Source organism: Strix uralensis, chromosome 5 (assembly GCF_047716275.1).
Source record: "Strix uralensis isolate ZFMK-TIS-50842 chromosome 5, bStrUra1, whole genome shotgun sequence".
In the NCBI taxonomy this organism is placed as follows: domain Eukaryota; kingdom Metazoa; phylum Chordata; class Aves; order Strigiformes; family Strigidae; genus Strix; species Strix uralensis.
In genome coordinates, this window is record NC_133976.1 from 40,106,414 (window position 1) to 40,129,065 (window position 22,652).

A 22,652-nucleotide genomic window follows, 5' to 3' on the forward strand; every position below is an offset into this window, starting at 1 on the left:
AAGAGAGGCGTACACTGCTTCTGCTTCATGGTTTCACACTGAAAGCTCCTTTCCACTAATAAACTGTATATAGTGCTTTGTCCAGGTAAAAATACTTCAGAAGAAGACATGCTGTTGCAAAGGATCAGACAGCAAACATCTGTCTCACCCATTACCCCTACTGCTCATTCTTAACTGATTCCCAGATTAAGAAGTGTTACATCATCATAGAAATAGAGAACCCAATGAAACAAAATAATAGTCCTGTGAGAAGAAAGGAGATGTTTCACAGCCTAATCACTTAGATCCCAAGGCAGAAGCAAAGGGTTACGCTATTATTGGTACCCTCATCACCTTAGCCGCCAGGATTCAAGAAGGCATGCCTGAAAATTATTTTCTTCACACATTTTTGCAAGTGCAACTTGCAAGTGCAGTGAAAAACATGACCAGAGAATAAGTTTAGGTTTAAATTAGCAATAACTGTTGTGGAGTGGACACTGTTGTTACATGACGGTGCTTAGTGACTCTTGTGAATTAAGACGGTCCCTGCAGGGAGCAAACATTGCACATGGCCACATGTAACACACTGTCCTCTGCTTCTCTGAGCAACATAGGCATGGCCAGACTCTGTAATAAGTCCAAAGAGTGGGCCCAGCTCACCACGCAGAGGCATATAGCGTATTTAAACTCACATCTCAAATTTTTATCCAGTGTTGAGAACTTTAGACAAGCTGCTCTTGTAAGCTACACTAATAGATAAGGGGACTTGCATTAAAATCTTGGCCTCGATGACAACTATAGGCTGTTTAAAAAGCCTTGCGTTAGTAGCACTGGAGTTAGATGACTGAATCAGGTGATTATGGAGAGAGAGAGAGTCTTTATACTAATTGATCGGTTATGTTCTCTATTAATGTAGGGAGCTCATCCTCTATGCTTTAGCTAGACATATGGAAGGTTTTAAAAGTGCCTTTGGCATTAGGAGCTAATATGAAATATATTGCAATGTAAAGTCCTTTCAGAAAATCTATCCCTGTTTGTCACAGTGACACCAGAAAGTCAGTAAGGATTATTTTTGTGAGCAAAAGGTGCAGAATTTGGCCCAACTCTTGATATACTGCCTGAATGGATCTATGCAATTGCTGCTGCATTTATTTCTGTTTGTAACTAAAAACAAGTTCCTTTCTATGTGAATTTGAAGTGTGCTGTCTATATTATTTACATGTGTTGAAAGAATCATTGATGTACAATAGGAGCCAGTATAAGGCTGTAGTAGGGGAAAGCTATTAAAACGTATACATGCTGAACTCATTAGCTAAATTTATCTTGTATTATTTTTAGTAAAAGTCCAGATGACTGTGTATCCCCATTACATCTCCCTGGGCTTGTAAATGATCTATTTATTAAATTTTTTAAAAAAAATTAAAAAGACTTAATAAAAATTTATCAAATTATCTTTCTTTCAGAAACAAGTTTCATCCACAATCTAGTACAACACTGAGGGGCCATGGAGGCTGTCTCTGTAGCTCAGTGGTTGCAGCAGTAGGAAGACCCACATCAAATCCCACCTTCAGCCTGCATATCCTGCCTCCCCAGCTGAGTGCCCTTAATTAAGGCACACTTACTCTGTGTATAAGGGAAGCAGTGCAGTAGAGGAGGCAATTAAGTAAAATAAGTTGAAACCTGGTGTCTTGTTGTTCTCCAGCAGAGGAGGGGTAGAGTCACGCATCCTCAGACAGTGGAGAATGTCCAGCCTGGATTCACCACATCTTAGGCATGTTTTCCTCCAGGAGAAAGAAAGGCAGCAGAGATCAGGCAGTAAGAAATCCTGAGCAGAGACATTTGTACTGCAGAGACCCTTAAGAGGACAGACTCCCTAGTCACAGTGACTTTTATAGCTGCTCCCCTGGCCAGGTACCTTATTGTTCTCTAGCCACATGAAATGCCATGGCTCAGAGCTGTGGCTCTAGTAAGATGGCAGCTGATAATTTACAGAGCATTTCCATCTTGGCCTGTAACAGGGATTTTTCCATACTATATTGAAAGTCAAAACTCAGTTCTAATGAGAACACCATTAATATCTACTCAGACCTCCCAGTTGAACAAAGCCCTCTGCACCAGTGCTTGCTCCACCCTGCCACTACACTTCCATGATTGTCTTCCCCACCGCTTGAGTGTGAAGCACCCTCAGGATGCTGACATCTTTTTCCAGCACCCTTTCCCCTTCTCAAATGCTGTTCACCATGTGTCATTCAAAACCAAAACAGGCAACAAGAGCACCCTGGCTAATTGTTCTCTATCCCACTGGCTCTTGACATCTTTACTTTTGGCAAACAATGAGATACTGACTGTGGCTGGGGAAACTGGGACCTGCTGGGGGAGTTATACAGCAATTATATCTATTTCAGGATAATTCAGGCACACCTCATTACTTCTCATGTACCATTGATTTTACTGCAATTAAATCCTGGAGGTTTCAGACTTGGCTGAAATGTCAAATATCAATTAAAAAAAAAAAATCTCAGACATTCACAAAATGGGTTCTTCCTGGAGATGTTTTAGCAACACTTCACCCCTCCCCCACTTTTTGATAACCAGCTCAAGTAACCTTCAGACAAGAATCTTCCTCTGATAGTGTCAAAATGTTGGCCAAAACGGCTGGAAATCATTAATGCTTCAACCTCACCAGCTAAATTTATACATGTTAGCCAAGGAGAGGTAGGTACCAGTGCCAATGCAGGTCAAGGACAACATGGAAATGAGAAAAATAGTGCTATCATATGGGAGCCACTGCAAGGTGAAATTAAAATACATAATAGGAGATGCTTCTCAGGAGTCAGGCAAGTTTTGACACAGAGAAAAACATAAGACAGCGGAGATGATGCATTTCTGTCCCTCCTGACTAGAACTGTGTTTCGTGAACAGCCCCATGCAAGCTCCATGGGTCAGCTGTGTTGACTGGGGCTTGCCTGAGGACCTAATGGATCTCTACATCCACGGCACCTCTGTGGACCACGTTGGCGGGTGTTAAAGCCAGGCTCTGGGCTGGAGGTTCCCATAATCCTGTTTGAACCCCTCTGTGTTGTCTGGCCACATCACGCAGACCCTTCACTGGGAATTAGATCAGTTTATCATGTTTACTTACCCAAGAAGAACTCATTACACCAATACCACTATCATGATCACACAGGAGAATTTGTGTTTGTTTCCAGTGCACAGGTGCCACAAATCCCTATTGCATCTTGCCCACATCCTAAGAACAGCTTCCCTTCTTTCTTCTGCTCCTGCAGTGGAGAAGGGGAGAAACAGCATTTTCATAAAGGACATGATAAACATCACTGATTACTCTCGAGAGATCTAGAGGGTGAACATTTAAAATATGGTGCTCATTTTGTTAGACACTGTTTGAAAACATTCTAGATGGGGATTAATGAAAACCAATAGTTTACTAGCTATGTTTATTGTTTTCTCATTTAATTAGGGACTTAGCTCTACGTTCCAGTGTCAACAGAGCCAGCAAATATTTAAATGAGATTGGGATACTCATTTCTTCATTGCTTTGTTATCGGGGGAGGGGGCACTTTGCTCTCTGTCTCTCCATTTAATATTTTATTGTGAAGCAACAAAGTAAAGTTTTTTCCATCATCCACATCTGTGTGTTGAAAAGAGGGCTGATAGAAAGCAAGGCAACAGACACTACTCAGGAGGCTAAAACACCTTGTCTCTGCATTATATGAAAACACAGCTGTATTATGGCAAACTGATGCCCTAGGCAAAATATAACAGAGAGCTCCCTGAGGCTTTCTCTGCTCCCCCAAGGACATGCCTTGTCTCCACCGCTACGTGAAGCAGCGTTGACAGGGGAGCTTGCTTCTCCGACAGGCAGACACTTGCCTTCCAGCCACTGCTGGCACCATGCTAGAAGCCAGGGGGACATCCAACAGCATTTTCCTGCGCCTGGGGTGGGCTAAGATGTCACACTCCTCCAGCAACACCTTCCAGCTGGGGTGTAGTCACTCTTGGCTTTTAGGGTTTGTACTCGTAATTTGCCTTGGGCTAGTCTTCCAGGTGTCAGCAGTCTCAAGCATCCTTGCATCTGTTAGACATTCATCACCCTTCAAAGATTCTCCTTCTGACCATGAGGTCTAGAAATATGTATGAGCTTATGTTCAGATGCAATCATGTGACTCCCAGACACAGAAACCAAGACTTAGACTTAAAGTATAGCTGCTAGCACCACATCTAGCATGGGGGGAGTTGGGAGCATTTGCTGTGGACCTGTTTCACAGAGGGTGAGATGTACCCCAGACATAAACAGAGAGTACAGAGAGCAGCACTGGCAGACTGTGGCAAGGCTGGGCTTTCTTCCTTCATGCCAGCATTCCCCTGGCACACTGAAAGATTGGGAATGGAAGACTGCTTCAAACGTAAAGGTAGCATCCATTTGTATTTAATAGCCATCATTGATTTCCAATTTCATATCTGCTGAACAGTAGACACCGGCCACATTAAAATTTATCATCATCTTCACTGCACCTTCCAATTCAGACTCTACCATCACCCTTAATGAATCAATCTGTGTCAGCATACAATGCATATGTTTTTAAACTATTCCTGGTGACTTTATGAAGTGAATTTAGCTGGACTCTGAACAGCCTGATTTTAGTTCATGGGGCTACAAGGAAGATTTAAAAATACACTCAAGCAGTTAGAATGACATGTTCAATCTGCATTGAAAAACTTAGTTTTGGACTACTCTCTGTCCTTAAACCACACATGTTTAATGCATGATAATAGTGTTTATCTGTCATCATGCAGCTTTACTACTTAATACAACATGGAAGACACTGGATCAGCTGTGTTATTCTTTGCTGGTATTGAAGCACAGCTCTCTGCGTGTCTCACCCCGTGCACAACACCATGAGCACGCACCAGCACAATCTGCCTGTGGGCTGGGCATTTTGGAAGGAGGAGGGGACCCCAGTTTTTGTCCTTCAATCAAGAAAGGGAGATGAATATTTAATTTCATGACTCTGTGGCTTTGTTGCCCGTAGTAGGATTTGTTCCTTTGTGAGAGGGTTGCAGAACCTGCTATCTGGTGGCCTTGCTGGTAGCATGAGCAGAAATGCTGGAAATGTCAGTGCTGCAGAGGAGGGAGACCTGAGGCTTTTCCAGCCTGCAAACAGAAATGTGGCATCTTCGGCCTAGGGATCAATACAGGCTGCTGCTTGCTTTGTTTCAGATGACCTGGAGCCACCCTACTTTTTTCACCTTATTACAGGACAGCAGTGAAGTGCATGTTAATGCATGGTCTCCTCAAAGGCCTGGGCAGCCCTGTGTAAGGAAAAGGCACAAATCTTCAGCACAGAGGCTTGTGAAATGCTCTGACAACTGTGAGCAGCAAACTCCTGTGATTGCTTGGTGCCACATTCAAATGGGGTTTTTGTTTGGGGAAGGGCAGCTCTGCTTGTATCATGTTCTCCTTCAAGAGATTAGTTCTCCCTAGACCTAATGTTAGCACAGTGAGTCCAGAGATATTACTCATCAATTAAAAATTCAATAAAAATAAGATGTCATTACCATAATCCGTCATACTGGGAAATGTGGAGTTGAGAGCTTTACCATCCTGGCCTCTGACAAAAGCCCCAAAGACTGCCGGCTGTGGTGTTAATTGATTGGTGTCATTTATAAGTAATCTAACAATCCTGAATAATTCATTTTGCAGTGACATATGCTGAAAATATACAGCTGCACAGATATGTGCACAGCTTCAGAAGAAACGTTGCTAAACAGGGTATAAAGCAAAGATTAAGACTCAGTGAGCTCCTTAGGAGCACTTTCTCATGTGCTCTGCTCTCCAGCACTTTTATTACAGCAGAAGTGTATAGATCTGACAATAGGAGGGTATAGATCTGGGTGGTCGAGACATACAGGCTCGGTATTCTCTTTTGCAGCAGATAACCCATAATGAATTTTAAAAGCAAGGAAGGTGGATGCTGAGCAGGAAATGTGCAGCGCTGAGGACAGCCTTGCTGAACCACAGTAAAAATTGACCGGCGTGTTTCCACAACGAAGATGCTGATGATGGGAAAAAGTCTAACGATTTAATCTCTCTCCAGCCAAAACGGAATAAAAATTCTTGCCGTTCAGTGACTGCAGAGTAGGTTTTCCAGGGGTCACCTAGTGGGGAGTAACTCTCATTAATCCGCATTATTTTTACAACTGCATGAATAGCCCCAGCTGATATGCTTTGAAATCTAGAGGAACCACCCCAGAGAGCCAAACAGGCTGAAGAGGCTGGCGGCCAAAGTCAAATCTCTTCCCTTACGGAGGCACAAATGAAAAGTTCGTGTGAGCTCTTATTTGCTCAGGCAGTGCTGCCACTAAAGTCAATAGCTGATGAACTGGGCCTGTTTCAAGTCCACGTCACCCCTTGCTCAGGGTGAATCCCACCCCCGCAGGCCAAACCCTGGTCCTTTTCGGTTCTCTGAAGCACAGAAATCTTCTCCCTAAATTCCATTTTACTGGAATGATTAATTGTGTTGCTGTGAGTTGCTTTGAAAAACGTTCATGTGTATTGTAACTGAAAACCCTAATCCCACGCAAGTTTGTAAAAGAACATGGAAATAAACCCCAAAACACACATGATGAAAGGATGGGCTCCTTGCGGCATCATTTCTGTGCTGTCCTATCAAATTTTAAAAGTAGAGAATTATATTCTTGAGACCTGATTCATGTGGCTAGCTTAAAATTGCATTTGTACAAAATATTTGTATTTTAACAAGTGTTGCAGGGTGGGATATTTCTTTCAGAAAATTAGTTTTTGAAGTGAAGTGATCATGCAGAAATCCTAACTTTCATTTCACAAAGTTTTTAGTTCTTCAATCTGCTCCTGGAACGGAGCCTAAAAATACAACCAAATACAGCTAAATGCCTCAGAAACTAGAATGGCAGGGAAAAAAGCATGCAAACCTTTATTTTAAACTCATCTTTTTTCCTCTCGCTCCCAACTTTGACCTCATTTTGAGGCCCAGAGGGTGATCCATTTAACCCTGAGTGCGATGAGCTCTGCCTTCTGCGTGGGACTTTTCCATCTGCATGGCATTTCCAGAGGGAATGCCGACTGCAGGCAGCAGATCCCCTCTTGCTCCAGAGAAGTCAACAGTAGAGCTCTCCCTGACTTCAGTCAATGCTGGATAGTATCCAAAAAGAGCAAGGGCAGGAGGGAATATACTTGTTTTCATTATTCATGTTGGTTGTGTAAACAGTGCTCACTTCTGACAGAGAAATATGTGACTTTATTTCTATCATTTTTAGAAAAAGCTTTTACCAAGAAAATAATCATTACTACGCACTGATTGCTCATTTTTTCCACTGCTCTGCACGTCAGAGCATGCATTGGTACAAATACAACTGATCTGGTTAAGTGTTTTAATACACAGGGGAGTAAATTGTTTGGGATGAAAGAAATTCATTATCCACAGTTTGCACGGCTGAAAGTCTGGCTGTTTTAATGTTAGTGCCGAGTAAAAAATTTAAAAGTGCATGCTGCGACAAGCTAAATACTTCTTTAGATTCTATTCTAGTACAGTAAGCATATTAATTAGATTATTGTTCATTCTTTCAGTAATGCTGAACCCCAACATGGCTAGTAGGATAACTAAAGGTAATCAGCCAAAGAATAGCCAATTTTCCCTAGATTCTTTTCTCATTAATTTAATTCACAATGGGGAAAACTCCTGGTTCCCTCCTGAGATAGGGACAGGGAAAGCCTAAGTGGTAAAGACAGAATATCTTGAGAGGTCACACATGAATCCAAGAGATAATGCATTTGCACAGGGAGGCAGGGGAGTGTGTTGGGCAGCGGACTGCAGCAGCGTGTGTGCTCCCACTCCAGGTGATACAGATTACAGCCTCTCCTCCCCCTGCAAACAGAGGGCTGCTCTACACACCAAACATAGCCAGGCCTTATGCAGACCTCTGCTATTTGGACAAGAGATTCTGTAATAAAATTACAGGAGCTCCTCAACTAGGCTTTTGCATCAGCATTTTCATGTAGGACCTTTATTTTTGTCCATACTACCTTCCAGCTTGTGCATGATAAAGGAGAGAGAGGACACATTTATTTACTTATTTATTTGTATTTCACCCCTACTTTGGCAGAGTTTTGTGATCTGTAAAACTCACCTTGCGCTGTCTGAAGCAATTCCTCTTCATGTATACTGTAAGAGCAACATCTTGGGAAATTAAATGTTTCCCACCAGGGCTTTTGTACAGGGCTGTTGCCAGACCCCCCTTTGAGCCCTGAGGTCAAGACATTAAAGATAAATCATTTCCAATTCATTGAAAAGCTTTGTATGGTGGGATGGCCTAAAAAGCTTTCTAGGGTGGGATGGTTCAGCATAAAGCTCTTTTTATAGTTAGGTTTGCAAGTGCTGAGTTAGTTGGCTTCAAAAAAGTTACCTTCTAAGATTTTTTTTTAAATAGCCTTAGTCTATTTTTTTTTAGAAAATATAGCTAGATTATGTGGCTATAAAGCTACAGCACTGCCATGCACGACATGTACTAGAGATGAGATGTAAACTGTAGAAGACCTGTATAAGGTTTTTGACTGCCTTGGAAAAACTGTACCCCTGTCAAAAAAGGCCCTGACCATAAGAGCCCACTCCGGCTCTCTGCCTTTGCCTCTGCCAAAATTTGCCACCTCTGCAGCAGAGGTGGTGAGGAACAGACCCGTGCCTGCACTGCGGTGCTCGGAGCTGAGGCAGCGGGGAGGGAGACTCACTCTGTGCTGACTGCAGCTGACAGCAGCCCCAGGGGCCTGCGGTGACATCGGGGAGCAGGAGTAGCCCTGAGGGGACAGAGATGGGAGCGGGGAGCAGGACCCCCTGCCAGCGTGACAGGCCCGGCTGTGGCACCAGAGCAGTCACCATTCCCAGCCGCCAGCATCAGCTGGCGTAGCTGCCGAGGGTCTGCCTGCATCTCAGCTGCTCCAGTTTGCAGGCTGGCATGTAGCACAAACCGCAGATGAAGATAAATTAGCAGCATCACATCCACAGAAGTGCCTGCAGCACCGGCACACTTTGCTGCCCTTCCCAGGCTGCTGCCCCGCCTGGCTCCTCAGGCTCACCCTGTCTTGAGCTGAGCCCATGCACGTGCAGATCTGGAGGAGAAAACTCAAACTAAGCACCCTACAGATATTCTCAGGCAGCCCCCAACTACAATTTTCTGCTTAGGCAGACCCTGCATTCAATAAATAGCTCAGTCATGCTGCCAGGAGCTCAGCATGTCCCCAAGTCAAGCCCTTGCCTGCATCACAGCAGAGCTCACGCAGGTTTGTTATCCCTGCAGCTGAAGGCACCTTGGCAAACTTGCTGCAAGGGACTGAGGTCACTACACATAGTGTCTTCTTGTGCTGCTTCAGAGCCGCTGCCAGTATCACTGCCTGGCCCTGCACTGGGCTACGCAAGGCTGTCAGGCCTTGGGAGTGGGACTAAGGCAGTGGACAGAGAATGTGTATCGCTCATCAGTATTTGAGCCTCACACCTCTTTCTCTCCCTTTCTAACTCAAGGGACTATTTCACATCTGCGCGGAAAATTGTAATAAAACCAATGGAGTGAAAAGCCATTAACATGGAAGTATCACATCTCAGTTTTTGAGTGCCTAAGTGGAGACGCTGCACTGTGCCTGATATTCACGACTGGGAGCTGGTGCCATTTCAATGAGCATCAGTGGAAAGGTGGCGCCTCACGAACTGTATCTGGAAAAACAGGCAAACAATTCAAATTGAGGACCAAAAAGTAAGCATACCCAAAGCCAGTGGTGATGGTAAAAGTGGAGGAGGCTGTGTCTGCCAAGGGCTGCACTGGTGCTAAACCCACTGCTTTGCATTGAAGGTTACAAAGATGAAAATTTTTGTCATAATCTGTCTCACTAATGCTGGGTTTTGGGTCATTGTTTATATTTAAGTGGAAAGCCTAAAAATCAACAGGTGCAGCAGTGCTTCATATGTATGACTAGACAGATCTTTCTCAGGTCCATCCTGAGAAACTGGGCTTGGGCTAGCAGGGGCAGAGGAGGAAGGGTGTCCTTTCTCTGCCGTTGCACTATGTTCTCTAAATTGTGCTCTTCCATCTGCCTCTCATACTCTCATACATGTACTGAAAAGTGTAGAAACCTCTGTAATTTTGGTGCCCTGACCTGATGCCACTGGCAGTTTTATCTTGACCCCTTGACCCAAAGGCTTTGGCATTTGCCAGTGCCAAAGGGTCACAGTTCTGTCCTCTCCCCGTGGTCCATCCAGCTGAAGAGAAGGGTGTAGAATTTGTTCCTTCATGAAGAAAAAATAAAGAGTTGAAAATGCAGTGCCTGGTTGCTCTCTGAGTGCCAGCGTGACCCCAGGATTATACTGTTTCACACTACAGAGCCATGTGGCCCGGCTTCAGCCAGGAGCTGCAGCCCTGGCCCTTATCGGGTATTGACTATCTAGCAGGACAATAGCACAAGGAGTTTTGTTTGCTCAGGTAATGACAGACTTTGTTATAGTCCAACTGTACCATACCAAACATGTTTAATAATTAAGCAATGAGATATGACAAGAGGGAAATTCCAGCACAATTTTTACATGCCTTGTATTGTATGATAAGGCCAAAGGCCAAAGAATTTTCATCAGAAGATCAAACTATTTTGCATTTGAATCACCTTTTCTGTCTAGTTTTCTGTACTTTGTAGCACAATGGTGATATTCTGTCATAAATATTGTAAGCATAAAATTCCTCATGGTCTGAGACCTTGGAATCTATTCTCCCAATTATATATGTGTATCGCCGGCATGCAGAACAGTGGAATACACCCCTTTGTCCGTGATTAAGTCTGGAATTGATTTTCAGACCACAGTTAACAGGTCTGAAAAACAGGTTTGCTGATGGAATTGCTGACAGATTAACTACATTGATGCAAGGGACATCATCTCAGTGCCACGGTTGCTAACTCTCAAATATTTCTCCTTATGCCATAAAAAAGAAGAGAAGAACTTGAGATTTCAAGACAATGCTTGTTCTTATCTGCTGCAAGTTTGATATGAGCTCTGTTTGCTTCACACTTGTCTCTCTCCTCTAGAACTTGAGTACATTATTGTATGCAATAATTTTCACATAAATGTCACACTAATATGACAACTCTGAGACTTTAATCCTATAAAGTCAGGTAAAGCCAGAATGAAGATTCTCACAATAAATTTACAAGCTCTTTGTGGTATGTTTTGCAAGGACTTTCTTTACGCAGAGAACATAATACCGGGCAGCGTGACGTGCTGTACAGCAAATATTTATTTTTGAGATAAGCATGCAGACTTAAAAGGTCTAGTGAGCTAATTGAAATAAATAAGGCTCTGCTGGAATTCAGGGCCAGATGCATGTGGCGGTGATGGGGAAGCTGCCCAGCTGCTCTGCCACTCCTTCTCTCAGGACCAAACTGTTGGTGAGCAAGATACTATAGCTTTAGGCTGCTGACCCCTCCCCACCTCTGCTCTGGGTAATCCATACCTGCAGGAATAATATAAGCCATTCCTGGCATTAATAGGCACAGTAATATTTAAGAGAGTGTGTACTTGTGATAAGGCAAATTAAAAGTAGGATCTTGCTCTTTGTAATGGCCAGAACATGTTGTTCAGAAGAAGAAGAGCAAACCTAAAAATTAAATGTTGAATATTCTGTAATATAGTCATATATGTCTGTAATGTTCATTAGAGATACCAAAAATGTAATTGTGATTCCTGCCCTCAAAAGCTTCCACTTCCTGAAGTTCAGGATGCATTGGAGACCAAGCCCACAGGAGTAACAGGCAACCTTGTCTCAAGGCAGAGAGCCATCGTGCATGGACTAACCATGGCTGTGTGGTAGAGTAGGTGGAGACAGACCAAGCAGGCAAATGCTGGATAGTCACCAAGTGTCGCCTCAGAGCTGCTCTTAAACATAGCGTAGAAGAAGATCTGATTACAGTACAGAGAGGCAAGGGTGAGGAAAGAAGGCATCAATGAAGATGTGATTGTCTGGCTGCATGGTTAGGTATTTGCACGTCTTGCTGTGTGCTCAGCCAGCTCTGTGTGTGTAACATCTGGAGTTAGGAGGGGGAGTACAGCTGGGACACAGTCCTTTCCTGATTCCTGCAGATAATCAGCTTTTGCCCTGAGGCACTACACTTTGCTAACCATCTTCTTCAAATCCAATTTTAAATGGACGGTGAGATCATACCGTAACACTGGCTGGCCAGTACAGCATATAAATGTGTAGACTCAAGGTATGACCTGTACATTACAACACGTTTCAGGCACTCGGAAAGTGCACAAGGAAATCTATTAAAACAGACAGCAGCATTCTTTCTACATGCCTATTCTTTTCATTAGATCAGATATCTAGATTTTTACCATTTTCCTGAATAAGTAAGGGAAGTTTCACAGAAGCTTCAGGGAAATGGCTGCATTTTAATACAGTCTAATTGACTTTTATGGTTATCTCTGAGGAGTCCTGGTCATAAAAGCTAATTAAATTATACTGATCTACATATTCAAGAACTATTCTATTTCTCACCCTTGGAAAAAAAAAGAAAAAACCAAACGAAGAAACTGGAGGCTCATACTCATGATTAGGACACACTACAATCTCCTGAAACCCCTCTTTGTGCTGTTTGATTTGCTCAGCATTGCAGGATACATTTAACCTTCCTGAACAAGTGGCTGTCCTTACGAGTTTTAAGAACAGTGGTTATGTTATTTCAGATCTCTTATTCTGCGAGTGTGTAGAAAGATCTATATACTCAATTTAGAATTCTACGTTCATCTAATAATTCTCTAGAGAAAAGGTTTAAAAAAAAAAAAAAAAGAAGCCAAAAGTAAATCATCTGAATCTGCATGACAGGGGCTTTATAAAGTAGACTTTCTGCATCTTCTTCATTCTCTTCATTTTCCTGGTGGCTATTTTTTGTTTCTACCTTTTAGTTCCATGAACCTTGTAAGAGATCCTGACTTTGTTGTAATAATAGTTTAATAGCATGCCAATCCTGATACTGTAAAAAACAATGTTGCTTTTTTTTAATCTGAACTCCCATTATTTTTCTGTATTTATTACCCTCACAGTTCCAAATTTCTGAGACACTTAAGTACCAAACAAATCAGACATGTGCCAGATAAGATTTTATGAAGCAGACAATATTTCTGAAAGTCTTAGTGGAAATCTAACTCTATCTTTCAGCACCTAAATACCTTTCAAAACTCGGCCTAAGGCAGTAAGCAAAATTCCCACTTAGAGTTATGGTCATTTGCCCTGACAAAAATTGCAGAAACCAGTTCCAAGATATTTCAACTGATTTGTTTAAAAGGCCTTCTGACACAATGCACCATACCAATCTCTGTCTGGATGCCTTAATCCAGATCACACACTACACTAAATAATTACGGAGAATTGCCCAGCAGCAGCTCAGAGTCCAAGCAGGCTTCCTCACCCTTGTACCCACCATGTTAGAGGGTATGAAATGCTCTAGATGTCAGCAATGAAGGGGTAACATCCCTCTTTTTCTCTTCTATTATGGATTGACTGAACAGCTCTGACCATCTCTTTCACCTTCTACCTGCCTGTCCCTCCTCCTCTCAACTTCTTTGGCTCCAAGTATACTGGGGACAGCTGTTAACATCTTCTGGTTTGTATCTGAGAATTATCTGGCGTACAACGGACAAGCATTGTCATTTCCACCACTTCTCCTTACTGCTGACCCATTCTTTTTTCCCACCTCCAAGGAGCTTTTAAAAACACCCCTAACATGATTTTTAAAAAGTTCATTTACTAAACATAAAGTAGTAGGGGAAGACATCAGGGAACCAATGCAATTGGCACCTATAATTATCAGCACCAGCAAATCCCTCTGAGAAGACCCTCAGTGCTGTGGGAGTTTGTAATGAACATGAAAATCTAAAGGTCACTTCAACTGGAAAAAAAGAAAAAGAGGAGCTGATTTGCCAAAAAATCCCTACCTTTTTCTACAAAGTAATACAAAAAATTACCAGTTTGGCAAAATGTCATGAACTCCCATAGGAAAATGTGAAGAAAAGGAGGTAGGACTTCTTGTCAATTTAACTAAACTGTGAAAGGAGGCGGTGAGGGACCAGCCTCAAGATTGGCCACTGCCCGTGTTTCATACTCTGCAAGGCCATACTGAGCAACAGGAGCCACTTCATTATGTCAGGGGCTGTTAACCAGCTATTAGCCACATTACGCAGAAGAGCTGGGGGTCTCCATTTCTTCAGTGAGGACAGACCAATAACAAAGCTTCATTGTGCTGGTGCCTAGTACTCCTGTGCTGTGTGATGGAGAGGTTTCAGTGCCAAGCTACTAGCTAAGGATCAGATTGCAAAAGAGAAAATCCCTTTGGGCAGAGAGCCTGTACAAAGCAAGGGCACTGTGAGACAAAGAATAAGGACTCCCATCGAAACAGGCACTTCTCACGTTCTTGTCAGCATGCACATACAGCACCTCGGTGAAACCAGAGCCACGCGCTCTGCCTTGCTTTCTAGACCCTGAATTACACAAGATTCAGAGTCCTGTGCATTGTCTGAGAAATTACTGGCAAAACCAGACATGTGCAGATGCAAGAGGTCCCTGTTTACAAAGATCCTACCCAGCAACGCTTCCCTGAGCACAGCTGCAATCAAGCACGGGAGTTGGAGTCCCATGCTTCTGGCCAGGACTTCGCCAGGGTGCTGCCTGGGCCAACACCCCCCGGGGGCCAGGGGGTGCAGGGGCTCACCAGGGGGACAGGCAGGGCAGGACTTCACCCCACACAGGCAGCAGGGCAGCTGGTCTCTCGGTTCAACCAAGAGACCAGATCATTGGGCACCTCTGTGGTGGTGAGGTGGGTCCAAGGTCAAGCCAGAAAGTCAGTCCACAGGCCAGGATCAAGGGAGTCTGTGGCTGGGCATAGCTATGGTGGCATTGGAGAGCAGCACCCCAGCATCACAGCTCAGATGGAGGTCTAAAGGACTGTGCCAAAATGGGGCCTATGGGTAGAGGTTTGATCCCTGGTGAGGCTGGGCAGGGCCAGTGAGGCTATTAGTGCACCCATGACCCTGACACACTCAGTCAGGAAACCTTGCTTACTCAGCTGTTTTTAAGGATCGGGGTCTTTTCCTATGGTCTTCATGCCTTTCCTGTCTTGCCAGGATTTCTGTGACCTTTCTTGCTGCATTTCTTGTAGGTACACAGAGGTACAACTGAGGTTATCTTCTGCCCTGTCATCTCGCATCGTCATCCCCCTGGGCATTCCCACTCCAGCCCCACTGTGACTTCGGTAGGCGCAGAGGTCCCTCCCGTTCCAGATGAGCTGGTGGCTTTTTTATGTTTATCCTGAAGGGAAAGCAGCTGATATGCTCACAAAGTTTAAGCCAATCCAGAAAAATATTAGCAGGGACCAGGCACTCTCAAGTACTATCTTAGTTCTATTTGCTTAACACCAAGCCCCTCAGGTACTAATAAATAGTAACATTTCAAGGGTCAGGTTTCAGTGGTGAGTTTGTGCATGTAAAAAGAAAGAATATTAGCACTGCGGGGGGTCTGGTAATCTGGAATGTCTTTGTTTTTACCTGGGAAATCTGCCCCCCTCGAGCTTTGTACTTGGCAGGGCTGGGCTGCAGGTGCTGCCGACAGCCACAGCAGTGCACACAGTGCCTCTCAAGCGATTCCCAGTGACCTGATCAGGCAGATCAATAGACATGGCTGATATATTTTAACTGAGTAGTTTCATGGACTGGTTATGTACTTGTTCCTAGATGGATTGCTAGGGTAGAGATTCACAATTTTTCATATTAAAAATGTCTGAAGCTGTTTGCCGCCACTGCCACAACTCAGAAGGAAACTACCCCAGCTGGACCTTTTTCTTTTTAACAAAGCCACTCATCTGTGTGTGTTTTATAAGATTAGGGCCTGTGATGTTGACAGACTCACAGTCCATCCACCAAAACCTGCACAGTGCTTAGTGAGGACTGAGAGAGTCCATTCCCCAGTGATCACATCCTGCTTCTACCTCCCACCCACCCACCCTCACCCGCAGTTCTGTTTTGCTGTTGCCTCCTTCCCACAAGGCACCACAGTTTCTGTAACTATTGACTTTTATGACTCAAATGCTTTTCTGAATGCAAAACTGTGTTGAAGAAGAATTGGTGAGGCAACCACAGCCAATGTTTTGATTTCTTCCAGGGACATCTTCTCATGCACCCCTGAGAAGAAGCGGAAGTGTACCCTTTTAGCACAAGGGCTGTAATGGAACTATGAAGTTTCTTGGTCTTTTAGGAAAGCTGTATATCATCCATTAATGCAAGTGATACAAATGCTCAACTTACTGTCTGTACTATGCCTGAGTGACCAGGGAGTATCAGGTTTTTAAAAATAACTCAAATTTGGAAGCCTCGTCTCCTATTGGAATTGGAATATATTGGTCACTTAAATAGGAATTAGGAGCCTGAATGCCATTTGTAGGGTCTAGTCCTTAGCTGCTGCTTCTCAGGTGATGGCCTGCCTGCAGGGATGCATGGCATGGGTTTGACACTAAATTCATTAACCCCGAAGCTGGGTATGAAGGTGATAAGAGCAGGATTCTGTGCAAGACAGACATGTCTCCTGCATTGTCCAGGCTGTTGCAGGTACATCAAACCATTGTTCATCTCTTGTCTCTGGACCTCAGTAGCCCTTGTTAAGACTTTGGTCCTGATCATAAGGATGTTTCTAGGGGTAGATCTAAAACCAGCAAAAACTGAATCTAATATATTAACAACTGCCACAGCTGATTTGCATTGCACTGGAGAGTTGAGAGGTGTCCATGCCAGGAATGGCAGTCTTTGTACGAGGCCTTGTTTAAATAGCACATGAGAAGACAGTCCTGCCCCCCAGAACTTACAGTTTAAAGTTAGGAAAAGATGCAGTAGATAGGCAGAAAAGCAGAGAGAAGAACAAGCCTAAGGAAGTGATGAAACAAATATTTGTCAATCTAGTGGGTCTCATGCAAACTCAGGGAGGCAATGTGGCAAAAGGAGAGTTTTAAGGGAGGACTGAAGAAAGATTATGAGGCAGCTCTGCAGATGTTTACGGAGAGCTTCTCCTGAGTGTTGGGGACAGCATGGGACAGAGCATAGAGGCGTGTGTTTAAAGAGCTAGCAGGAGGCAATGCGTGTTGATACAGTGGGCTGCTCAAAGGCAGGAGTCAGCTTCTCAGCTCTGAAGGAGATGGTAGGTAGGATGAGGATAAAGCTGTGTTTCTCCCTCATCCCCAGTCAGGCATGGAGGGAAGGTACCTGCAGAGACACTCCCTTAGAGCATTACAAACACTGTCTGTCAACAACCAGAAAGTGCCCTTTCTTTTTGACCTTCTGTGAGTCAAATATAACTATAAAGCTAAAATGGAAACAGATGGACGGATAACTGCCGAGGAAAAGGACTTCATAAAAGCAGTATAAACATGCATGCAGTGTTTTTCAGTGTTTCTCAAACAGCTTTTTCTCTGGTTACAATTCAATAAGAAGATACTGGAAGTACCTTCTGATGTTAGTAAAGAGTTATCTACAGTTTGAGAGTGAAGTTTTATTCCCCCATTTATCCTTTGGCTTGTTTGTACTTATTTTTATAGATCTTCCTTACCACACTGTTTGTATTTGCTAACATTCAGCAACCACTTCTTGCTTCAGCTGCACTTTTTTATATCAGTGTAACCACTTTTCTCATGGTCTCTTGATGTTTGTTCTCTGCTTTGTTTGGATTAAAAAGGGACTTGTACTTGCAATCCCACCAATTGCTGCTGAATATTTACCAGTACCTACTTGTAAATTCCTGAAAGTTTTAGTGAGTTTTGCATAATTGTTCTGATTATTATCTCTATTGTGCTTTATAAAGAAGGCTTGTGCCAGAGTCATCACTATTCTGCATCCTTCCAGCTCCAGAAACAACCCTAAAGTCAGACCCAACAGATGCCTGGATTTGACCCGGCTAGCCTGGGTATCGGAGTCTTCTCCAGATGTCCAGGTTAAAGCATAGTCCAGACCATTAGATGTGCAAGTAGGAGGAAACTAGAGCTGCAAGGAAGAGACCACCTTACCTTGTTACGCTAGGGACACCACATTCAGTATGTATTTCCATCCCTCTCACAGAAACAGAAGTAATCTACCTGACGTTGCCAGTGTCTGTGCTCATTCTGAGGAGGTGCTGTGTAGAGGTAAGACTCAGACAGGATGCTATCCTGAGAAAAGCTGTGTTGAAGTTCAGGCACAGATTGACAAGTGCCCTGACTACAGTATTGTTACCTTCCACACAAAGATTGCTGGCCCTTTTTTCTCTTAATTCTTCTGTCATAGTCGCCTTAAAAGACCATTGGAACGTGCAAGCAAAAAAATCCCAAATTATCATTAAAACTTGTTCCTTTGTGACTCTTTTGGACTAACTGATCTCTACCATCTGTGCAGTGCATGGGTATTTTTAGCAATTGTAAACTATACTGATGGGTCAGAAACACACAGCTTAGTACATTTCAGTCAGAATCTGAAATTGTGCCATTTGGGTCAACCACATGCAATGTGAGTATTCGTAGTAAGTCACCAACATCAACAGTGTATTTGTCTTGTACTAAAAATCATATTATGTAGATTCAAGTACCACAATTCCCCTTTTTTTTTAAATTTCCTTTTCTGTAATTACGGTGAAGTAACCATCAGAAGGCAGGGGCAGTGTGGTAGGTCAGGAGGTTGGCCACTACAGGTTCTATCCCATTAGTTCACCTTAAGTGGCTTGTATGAACTCACTGGAAGTGTATATCCAAAGGCTCAAAAAGGAGCCCACTCTCACCGTTCTGTGTCTAGGTACTTATATTTACCTAGCATTGCTTTAGCTACAGGAGAGACAACATTTCAAAGGGTAGTATTTAAAAATGGCTTAGTCACTTCATGGTTTTTTGACCTATTGATTGTACTTTATGTGTAACCTACAAATATGTGAAAGGAGAAAACTCAGGATTCAAAAGTGGTCGATGGCAAGATCCTTCACCACATTTCAGTCCGTTTATGCCAAATACAGTATTGACAGCACAACAGAAGAGATCCACAAAATTGGCATCAACAAATATGGTTAAAGCACTGCTGAAGACAGTAGTAAAACCTGGACATTTGTGCCAACACTGCCATAGGAGAATGCTCAGAAGGGCACCAGCGAGGAGATGAAAATCACTAGGTACAAGGGTGGCTCTTGCTTGTGTTGTGGTCATGGGTTTAAGCTGCAATACCTTTGAAAAGTCCAGTACACGCCACTGATGGGGTACAGTAAGGAGAGTGCCCCCAGGCCTACAAGATATCACATCTCCTGGAGATGCAGCACAGAATTTTACCTGCAAATTTTGGAAAACACTGCTATACGATATTGACGAACAGCTAAATTATTTGTTACAAAGGATGAGAAAGAAAATGGTCCGGCTGGTATCAACAGGGGACTGGGAGTCAAGAAAGCTGGGATATGTGCTGGATCTGTCTTTAAAAGGCCTGCTTAACTGTATAATTCTTATAACATACATGTACACTGTCATGTCCATCTTTTAAATAATAATACTCATCTGCTGAGAAGCTTATATCATTTCTAAGAAAGTCATTTAGATACTTAGATGACAGGAGCTCTGAGCATACATTGCATTATTACTGGCCCATGTGGTCTGAGGCTATCTTCACTGAAATATTAAGCAATGATGTGATTGATTCTTATGACTTCTTGAACTGGGCCATTACCCAGACTTAGATGTCTTCTTTACTCATTTGACACGAAGCCTTGGAGAGGGTCCTAGGTATCTCTTTACTTCCAAACACCTTAAAAAGACACATTTGCATGCCTAGAGATACCAAACAAGTCACCAGTCTGCTGCCCGTGGGTCAAAGAACAGCTCTTTGTGCTAGGCTCTTCTCAGGGCTTGTTCAAGCCTTGTCCTTTGGGGGTTTTTCTCCCCATCTCTGTCCCTTTGTTGCCAGGCTGGGAGAAGGTTATCATTACTTCCATCTGTCAAACATATTTCACTTCCAGAAGTGTTATCCAGTAGGCTCATACTGGTTTTATATAGGCCTTTCTTGTAGGTGATGATCTCATGACTTTTTTTTTCATTTGTAGAAGCTCCTATTTTTTAAGTTCTCTGTTAGGCCCTCCAGCTTCAGTGGGGTGCAGCCTTACACACAACATTTGTTTCATAGAGTGAAAGTCCCTTTTTTCTCCCCGCAGTATTCACACTGACTTCAGCAATAATCTCGCTGAAAACTGAGATCACAATCTGCCCTGCGTTTGTGAGGGTCTTGACTTAACTCCTAGCAGAGCCACCATTTTTCAAGTAAATATTTACATTTGTGTTTTATTTGTGGTTGATTCTATGAGAATTAAATCAGTTCTTTTCTCAACTAAATCTGAATTATTCATATCTGGGGCTAAAGAGTTCACTGTGAGATTTTTACTTGCTTTGCTATATTTTTATTGCTGAATTTGTTAAGTTGAGGAATCATGTGTGTCAGAAGTAGTCAGCAGGCAGCTTAGTCATGAGTACACATTTCTGAATGTCACATGGATTGTCCGGAAGAGAGCACAGACAGCATCAGAAGAAAGCCAGCAGCATCAGAAAACGTTTCTCTAAACAACTGGGAACTTTAGGGACAGATAAACGTTTTTCATACTTAAAAATAACCTCCTAGATAATCATTCTGCTCATATGTTGAAGGGCTGCTGCTTTGTCATTTCCTTATGTTTGTTTAGCTTGTATGTTAGTATATGCAGTGTGTAGATAGATTGTGGATTGTTTTCCTGACTTCAAAACTCTGAAGTTTCACCTAGAATTTAAAAGGGAATATTAAAGTTACTTTAAATGGGAAAGAGATTCTGCTGATGCTGAACAGTACAGGGTTTCATGCTTATGACTCCAAGTGAATACAAAAAATCATTAGACAAGACACTCAGTGTTTTGAGTTTCTCAATGCTCACAGGGATCCCATGAAAGCAGAAAAGTAAACCACATAATCCATTTATATAAAGTTAGCTACAAGAAAGAGCAGTTCAGGGAACACACACAATCTAGACACCTCACCCACAGTCCTCGTGCTGAAATCGTGCTGAGACAGTAGGAAATTCCTGTGCAAAGAAATCTAGCAGGTGTGAGCCTTATCTTTGTGCCTTTAGCACATCAACTCTGTTTTCCCACTTGCAGATGCTTTTGCCTCCCTGAAACTTTTGTACTGAACTATTAATAATTGTTGATACACATCTTATTTGAAAGTGTAACATTTTGTATTTGCATTTATTTTATAAAATTCCTCTTAATACAAGAAATATAGTTTTAAATGGATATTCCATTGACCGCCTAAGCAATCAGGGCTTTAATTTTCCTTTCAGTGAGGTTTCAGTTTTCAACAGACACAAGAACAGATCTGCATTCATGACTGCTTTTTATAATTAAGCCAAAAAGAGAGGAGCTGCCAATAATGTAATACAGTTTTCCAAATCAATATTGTGGCTTCTTCCTCCCTGATCTGCTGAAATACAATTTCAGAAACGCAAAGCACATCATCACTTGTGAAGAGGAAGGTACAGAGTACCTAACATTCCCTCACTATCTGAAAAAGTAAAATCTAAGTTGGTAGACCTTAAAGAAGAGAGGTAGAGCTAAGCAGTTTAATAAAGCAAAGGACATCAGCTTAAGCCACTGTTGTGCCTGTGCTGGTTCCCCGCAGGGGGAAGGTATTATCAACCTCCTCCTTGCTTCCTCATTAGTTATTTTTGGCTCCAGACAAGTCCTTCATTCCTCTTTACCAAGAATGCTAGACTTCCGTCACCATCATAAGAAGAACAACAGCAGCAAAACAATGTGCATGTCTGAGTGTGCTGCAAAGAATGAAGCTCAAGGATAGAAATTGTTGTGACATTTTAACAGAATAAAGAGTTTCTAATTTAGCAACTGAGTCTATGTCATAAAATGTTATGCTGGCAAAGGTATAATATACCTTGTAAGTACATTTTCCAAGCTTTCCCAAAGTTAGCTCATGCTACACATATTTCATCTTGTCATTACAGTATCTTGCAAAGTTCAAGAAGTAATATGAATGTTTCTGAAACTGTGAGGCCTGACATTGAAAAGTACAGTGTGTTAGAGAAACCCACAGGGGACTATATTCCATCAGAGGACCAAGTTCTACCAAACACTGCAAAACTGCATCAACTTTGCCTATTTCTTGTCTATTTTTAAAAAGAGAGAGAATACTGTGATAAAAATTCAATGAAATATTTCAATCAAAATTAGATTTTCAGAAAATATTTTGGATGATCAGGGCAATTTTTTTTCCCACAAGAATGAAACCTCCAAACTGTGTGTGGAATTCATACCACACATCTGCACTTTTGGACATTCTCAGCACCCTCTAGGCCCAGAAATCTTACCTGTGGGTGGGGTTCTTCTGAACATTCATGTCCACATTGGGGATGTTTTCATCTAGATTAGTCATCTAAGCTTTCTGCATAGTCAATCCCAATGGGAGAAACAGACCCTTCTAAAAAAGCGGTTAATCTTATCCCAAACTAGACATCTAAAATGGACCTAATAAATCAAGCCCTTTTAAAGTGCCTTTCTCTCTGCTGAC

At 42.7% G+C, this 22,652-nt stretch overlaps 1 long non-coding RNA gene across 2 annotated transcripts in view; it reads right to left on the reverse strand.

Moving 5' to 3' along the window:
* The window catches only part of LOC141944253 (uncharacterized), a 46,315-nt gene that overhangs the window by 16,423 nt on the left and 7,240 nt on the right, over positions 1 to 22,652 (reverse strand). For both annotated transcript variants that reach the window (XR_012629207.1, XR_012629206.1), the window contains exon 3: positions 1,602 to 3,260. This is a non-coding gene — a long non-coding RNA (uncharacterized LOC141944253). The remainder of the gene's footprint in view (positions 1 to 1,601; positions 3,261 to 22,652) is intronic.